The following is a 7,804-nucleotide window of genomic DNA, read 5'->3' as shown; positions in this document are numbered from 1 at the left end:
GATGTCATCTAACAAGAATCAAACTCACACTTGATTTGCCATCTGCATTTTGTTTGAAAACTCATTTTAGCAACTTAACCATTTTAATTTGCCAAAGGTAAAACCTCATAATAGAAAGGCAAAACTAGGCATGAATGTTACGATTTAAGTGTGCATCATTAAGGAAAGAATTTGCCAAAGGAAAGACTAATATCAACACAATACAAGAATATTAGAAGACAAGATGTTAATTTTGTTTCACCTACCAATACACCAGCATATTAATTAATTTAAAAAAGAGAACAAGAAGATAAAAAAGGAAACAAAAGTGAATTTAAAAACTGAGATCAGCTCGCTGATACAAAAATCCTTGTACACTTTTCAGGAATGAGCATTTATATTTATTCAGCAAAGTTGTTATTCAATCAGAACAGGGTACGTATCTTCAATTGCTCAACATAATTTTGTTTTTACAAATTAATATAATAGTTACCTCAATCAAGAGCTAGTCGAAGGAGATGAACTTGATTGGTCATGCGGTTGTACTAACAACTACATCTTCAATAAGAAAAAATTCCCGTGATTGCCAAAAAAAGGGTTGGCCTCCTACAAGTACCTCAAGGACCCAAACTTTCCAACAATCCGGTCCAAGTGGCACAAAGTGCACATTATCTTGAGTGTTTGTTGATGAAATTTTAGCAAGTGCAACAACTTCTCCACTTCCTGTCCAATGTATTAGTTTGCACTTTTTCCCTTGAAGATTGGCAGAATTACCATGATGGTGAGTAGAAAAGGCCTCAAGGTTAACCGATTTGGATAGAAGGTTGGCAGATTTAACTTTATGGTTGGTCGAAGAGGCTTCAAGAGCATCATTCTTAATAGCTTTATGGTTGGTATATTTAGATTTGGATTGAAGGTTGACAGAATTAGCTTTACAATTTGCATATTTCACTTGAATGTTGGGAGAACTAGTTTGGTTGGTAGAATTGGCTTCCAGGCTTCCAAAACCTTGGGCATTTGCACTAACATAAGAGAATTGCCGTGACAATATACAATAAACGATAAACTCGGTAAAAAAAAAGAAAAGAATTTAAAGTCTAATAAAATGTACCTACCGAATTAGCATACTTCCTCTTAGATCCAGCTAATAAGGAATTGACAATATTTTCAACTCTTTGACCTATTTTCAATTTAATAACTCTATCACGAGTATATGTCTAAGCACCCACATGTGAAGGTTTTGCGCTAGACCCAAGTCCTGTTACCCTGCCTCGACACTCAGGGCCATGTACTTTGACAAGAGCATCATTCTTAATAGAGTATTTCTCAGCAGGTGTTGCATTCTTGTTTTCTTCTTCTATTTTTTTTTTTATATTTTTATAAATGAAATAGCCAAATATTGGTGGAGCAATTTGAATGCCAAATTCAATCAAGTGACTAGTGGAATGAACTACAAAGGAATGGATAACTATTACCAATGCATTTGCAACTTCTTCATTTAAAAATTCGCCCACGAATCCATACATCTTCTCTTGTTATGCTATCAAGCGATGTACTTACTTTTCTCTAAAAAGTAACCAATTACCAAGCAATAAGATACTGCAATCAGGTGATGTACTTGTGAAGAAAAAAAAATTAATTTTACCATCTCATCTTTGAGGCGAGCATAGCCTTTACGACTCATTGTGTGTGGCATTGTTTGCTTTGCCCTCATCTTCTTGAATTTCTCACTTATCTCCTATAAATATAAGTTATAAATTGTTCAATATTATTGTAATAGAATGGAAATATTGAAAATTAAATTGTTCTATGTGAAATAATGAAATAGTTTTACCTGGTATTTTGGACCCAAATGTTTCTTGGTGAAACTTTGCCATTCTTCCATACTTTTATATTATCAGGCTTGAGTTGTCTTGCAGCGTGTTTAATACCAACAAGCTCTCCTCGTTTTCGCACTTCCTTTAGTAATTTACATCTACGATCTCACCAAAGCTTTGCCATATTTTGTAATGCATACTTCTTATGACACCCATCAACAATAAATTTATTCTAAAACAGAAAAATTGAAATTATTAGAAACAAAAACATAGCTAATTTAGACAACAAAAACATAAAGAGAACATAGCTAATTGAAATTACCTGAGCGTGCTCCCACAACTGATGCATGAAGTCTTCAAAAATATCTTTCCAATTCTCTAATGTTATAGGCACCAACTCCCTTGAGGTGGCACCGAAGAGAGAAGCAAACTTAGCTGTATTTTGCCCATGTGGCTAGCCTCGAGGATTGACTTCAACTAGGAGCTTCTTTCCTTTGCTAAGATATTGCAATTGTGGTCGACGCCTAGGTTTCCTGTTTTCTTCTTTTGTCTCAGATTCACCAAGCTTGCCTTTCCCTTTGGATGACACATTAATTCCTTCTGTAGTAGGATTAGAAACTCCTTCACTAATGGGTAGCATGGTAGCTGAAGAGTCAAGAACTCCATCAGATATTCTTATAGCACTCCTTTGTCTTATTCGTAAAATAGTTGCAGCAAGACCAGCTGTCTGTCGTTTTTTTGCTCGCCTGGAACCCTGTTTTGAGCACTTTAAAATGATTATATGAGACATGATCATCAATGAACACTTAAAAAATATATATAAAAAAAACCTTAAAACTATCAGCTTACTTTAGCAGTCAGTCATGTTTTTTTTTTTTTTTTTTTCCATTCACAGTGCATCCTATGTTAGCCATGAGAAAAGAAAACGACCAGGTACAGTAACTAGGAATAATGATCCAAATAAATTGACAAGTAGTAAAGAAAGTAATATAAAATACCTAAAGTAGAGGTTTTAAGGACTCATAGTCTTACGTTTTATTCTAGGATACTAAGTTGTATCCTCAAAATGACCAAAAGGATAACTCTCATCATCAAAATTCAGGCCAAGTCTTGTTACATCTAACAGAATGGATAATGTATAAACATTCTCATCTAACGGTATGGACAATGTATAAGCATTCTCATCATGAAAGCCCCTTGTTGATGCTTTTAGTACCACATACCAATTTTAATTGCTATCAATTTTGGAGTAAAACACTTACTTAGCTTGAGATGCTAAAATAATAGGATCTTTTCTAAATTAATGTAGGCCTTGATGGAGATTAACTAGTGTAAATCCATCTCCAGCTTTGACACCATTCGGTATGTTTGCCCAATCGCAATCAAATATAGGTATTTTGAACATGGGATAATCTAGGAAAACAATGTCTCTTATAACCCAATAATAAGTAATTTTCCCAATGGCTTGAGATGTGTCTTTTGCACTGGATTGACAAATAATGTCTGCCCCCATTGATACACCACTATCTTGTGTGCTTATGTTAACATCTCTTGTGTGAAAGTGATGTCCATTGATAATATAGCAAGAATAAGACATTATACCTCTCATAGGCCTACATGCAAGCCACTTTACTGTTGTTGACATACCACTAGTACTACCAAACTTGACTTTATTTTCTAACCATTCACTAAAAGTCAATACATGACGTTTTTCTAGTAGGCCTTCATTATTCAAAAGAAGTCTATCTAAAAGCTTAAGCTCCTCTCAATGCAATCTATTACAGAAAAGAAGGGAAATGAGTTAAAAAAGAATAGCAAGCAGTCATATGGCCAACTGTAATAGAGAGAGAGATATATATATATATATGTATATATTAGTTTTAAGCTAAGTTCTTATGCTAGGTACGGTTCAACTTCTGTAGTGTTTAACAGAACATAACGATGAGCATTATCCAACATCAGGAGTCATGATCCTTAGCTTGCTTGTTGAAATAGGTTGTCCTTCAGTTGCTATTCCAAATTCGAAATCCTCATTTCGGGTGTGTCAAACACCCATTTCAACAGCTTGTTTCATGTACCCACTACAATGACGTGAACACTCTTGAACTGCATAATGCTCTATCATACATCCTTTGGGTCTAGCATGATTTTTCACACATCCTTTCAATAATTTTATATATCTAGATCACGATATAGAACTAATGAGCATTAATTGAAATGTATTTGTGAGGTTTTAATGAAGCTTAAATCAAATTGCATATGCATATGAACATACTGAAACTTAATAAAAGAGCACCTTTCGAATGGGTACATTTAACGGAATTGGACAGGACCACTTATTAGGGCTTCTCGACGAAGGTGAGTTGTCAAGTGAACCATAACATTGAAGAAACATGGAGGAAAATACATTTCAAACATACACAAGGTCTCTGCAACATTGGCATCCAGAGATTCCAATTTATTTTTGTCAACGACTTTTTGACACAATTCATTAAAAAATGAACATAGCCAAAATATGGCAATCCTTGGTTCATTTGACAAAAGGCCCATAAATGCTACTAGTAGTAATTGTTGTAATGAAACGTGACAATCATGAAACTTACGGCCTAAAATCTTACAATCTTCTAATGAAACATGACTTGAAATGTTACCATCAGGTAATTTTAATTGTAGAAGTCTCTTACAAAACATTTTCTCCTTTTCTTATGTTAACGTGTGTGGTCTTGGAGGCAAATTGATATTTTCCCCAACCTTTGTTTTTCTTCGTATTCAAAAGTGTCCCAACTATGCTCTCACAAATATTTTTTTCTATGTGCATCACATCTAAATTGTGACGCAAAGGTAAAGTCTGAAATATTAAAACAAAAAAAGGTTTTATAAGTACATATGAAATCACATTGAAAATGAAAAGGTAAAGTAAAACAGAAATGACATGAAAATAATGCTACTTGAAATTCCTAACCTCCCAATATGGTAGATCAAAGAAGATTGATTTCTTTTTCCACGGCCAAATAGCATATGCATTCTTCTTCTTTCTTTTCTTTCCATGCTTTCTCTTTTTTTTTTTCTACTTATCCCCAATCATTCTCCCAATTCTTGACAGCATCTACAACTTGTAAACCATTTAACATTCTAGGCTTAACCCCATGTTCAGTTGTAGTTTTGCATTCATCCATGTTCAACATTCACCATTCTTCAGTTGTTCGGAAGGGATGATTGTGAGCAAGAAACCGTCTATGGCCCATGAATGCAAACTTATGACTAGAGTCTAGCCATAGAGAACATGTGTTAACACCACATTTTGGACATGCTACTCTACCCTTTGTGGATAATCACTTATGGTCCACGTCAAAATAGCTTTCAAATTGAACATGGATTTAAACATGTGTTAACCCCATTGTTCTAAAGCTCTTTTAAATCATCAATTAGTGGCTCCAAATATACATCTATATCATTTCCTGGCTACTTGGAGCCCAAGATTAATAATGACAATATCATATCATCCGTCGACTTGCATAGCGAAGGGGGAAGATTGTAAGTAACTAGCATTACTGGCCAACAACTATATCTAGAACTAAGATCACCAAAGGGATTAAACCCATCAGTTGAAAGGGCCAATCTAATATTGTGTGGATCTGATGTAAAACTAGGATACTTACGATTTATTTGTTCCCATGCAAGTGAATCAATCGGATGTCTCATCTTGCCATCCTGACTTTTATGATTGGAATGCCATAGTAACTGTTCAGCCTTTTCAGATGATCTAAACATCCTCTTAAGTCTGGGTACTATATGAAAATAATGCAAGATCTTAGCAAAGATTCCCTTGTGAATCTTATTAGTGCACTCATTAGTTTTCCATCTTGAAGCAAAAACAATCTAATATAAATTATAGTGCCACCAAACATACCCATAATTTGTTCACAACCTCCAAGCCATTTACTCATGAATATAACAACTAAAATAAATCTCTAAACACATTTAACCTATGCAACAAGGTTCTCTTGGCAAGCTAAAAAAATCAAAAGTCACACAAATCCTGGTACAACAATCATACTCAGCAACAAGAGCACTTGCGCTAGTTCTGTAATTGATGCTCCAATAGGGATTGCCACAACTATGGGCCACAAAGATAGGACCTATAAAGGGAATGAAAATTTAAACTCTATCAAAATTATACATAGACCATAGGTTTTAGAGAACCATTTGGTACATATTCATTTATGAAAACTTTTCCTACTCTTGCTCTAAACACAATTCAGCCATATTTTCCATTCCATATGTTTTCTTTTCCTTCTGGTGTTGTTTATTTTTTTTTTAATAATGTGGTGATGTATGTCTTCACTTATGGGGGAACATTATCGCATCGTTGGACATTATTTCCTAGATCTAATCCACTAAGATGGTACTTAAGTCGTGCCATGTTTGTTTCCGTCTATTGTGTCTCCATGCACTACTACAAAAAAGCAAAAAGACGACGGTAAATCACCGTCGTGTATTCGGTTTTTCAATGGTCGTGGAATCTACCGTCATCTTTTTCCTCATAAACCACGACACTAAATCACTGTAGTTGTTAAAATATACAACGTCATCAACAAATACAAAACGACGTCTTTGTACTGCAAAAAGATCTAAAAAAGCAGTCGAGGATGAGAATAGACGACCAACTCTCTAAAAAAACGGTCGTTAAAAAGGAAAAATATGACACATATTAACAGAACAAGGCTGCAAGATAGACATACAACGACGAAAATTAAAATAAGACGCCGTTAAATATCATTTTCACGACAATAAAAAATATGACGTCTTTAAATACATTAGAAGACGGCGTTATTGATTCCTACTACGTCGCCTATATAAAAACAGCCGTCGTAAAATAAATTTTCCACTTCGATTTTTTTATAAAAGATGACGTGGAAATAGTTGTCAGTGTCATTATTTACGACGTATGTATTTATAGAGTAGACGTTGAACAACGAAACAACGTCGGTTACAAATATATGAGAGTCATATTACAAAATTTATACGTCCTATTTTCAGAAACAAACAACGACGATAAATATTAGACGTTGTTAAATAAAACAAAGTCGAAAACAAATAAAAACAGACGTGTTTAGTCTGCTAAAGTTCTAAAAAATAGTCGAGGATGAGAAAAGACGACCAACTCAAACAAATCACCGTCGTTAAAAAGGAAATATGACATATTAAAAGAACAAGGCCGCAAAATAGACATACAACGACGACAACAAAAACACTACGCCTTTAAATATAATTTTCACGACAAGAAAAAATATGACGTCTTTAAATACATGAGAAGACGACGTTATTGAAATCTACTACGTCTCTTATTTACAAAAAACCGTCGTGAAAAAAACCGTCGTGAAATAAGTTTTCCACTTCGGTTTTTCTAAAAAAGATGACGTGGAAATAGTTGTCAGTGTCATTATTTACGACGTATGTATTTATATAGTTGACGCTGAAATGCGAAACAACGTCGGTGGCATTTATATAGTCGACGTTGTATTTATATGTATTCATTACTCACGACGCACTTATTAATGTAGACAACGTTGAACTTCTAAACAACGTCGGTTCCAAATAAATGAGAGCCGTATTACAGAACATATAGACGGCGTTGATTATGATGAGAGCAGTATTACAAATAACGTCGTTTAATTGATATTAGACGGCGGTTATAAAAGAACTTGCGACGTGGAAAATGTATGATGACGTCGTATTTTTTAACGTTCAGATTATATATGTCGTTTTTTAGACGTCGGTATTATGGGATTGGAGTCGTGTTATTTTGAGTTACATGGCGGTTCTTAATCCTTCCCCGACGTGATATCCTGAATAATTGCTTCACAATATCGTCGTGGTTCTTCATTGTTACGTTGCTTTAAGACGTCGGTAAATATGCTGAATAAATGGTTAACCATAACGTCGTGTTTTATTTGAACAGACGCCGTTTTTTATGCAGAATATAATGATGTAATCTGGATCCAGTA

Source organism: Prunus dulcis, chromosome 1 (assembly GCF_902201215.1).
Source record: "Prunus dulcis chromosome 1, ALMONDv2, whole genome shotgun sequence".
NCBI classification, from domain to species: Eukaryota; Viridiplantae; Streptophyta; class Magnoliopsida; order Rosales; family Rosaceae; genus Prunus; species Prunus dulcis.
The sequence above is the reverse complement of the archived record's forward strand: the minus strand, read 5'-3'. Positions refer to the sequence as shown.